The 230-nt window shown below is 31.7% G+C and overlaps 1 protein-coding gene across 2 annotated transcripts in view; it reads left to right on the top strand.

The window, feature by feature from the left end:
* kcnn4 (potassium intermediate/small conductance calcium-activated channel, subfamily N, member 4) overlaps positions 1-230 on the top strand; it is a 22,255-nt gene that overhangs the window by 18,128 nt on the left and 3,897 nt on the right. The window lies entirely within an intron of this gene.

The raw sequence follows: 230 nt of genomic DNA on the forward strand, positions 1-230 counted from the left end.
ACCAGAAGTGCAATAGCAGTAAGTGCAGGATATACAATGGTTCATAAGTGCAGAACATGGACATGTACTGAACAAATATAGAAATGAATACTATTTTAAACAGATTTTGACAGATGGGTTTGTCCTATGAATATAAAATATAGACAACAAGTATTGTGAGCAAGGTTTACAGCCGGATATGTACTGAATATAATATACAGGTGGATATTACTATAAGTAGAAATTTTACA

Source organism: Etheostoma spectabile, chromosome 6 (genome assembly GCF_008692095.1).
Source record: "Etheostoma spectabile isolate EspeVRDwgs_2016 chromosome 6, UIUC_Espe_1.0, whole genome shotgun sequence".
NCBI lineage: Eukaryota > Metazoa > Chordata > Actinopteri > Perciformes > Percidae > Etheostoma > Etheostoma spectabile.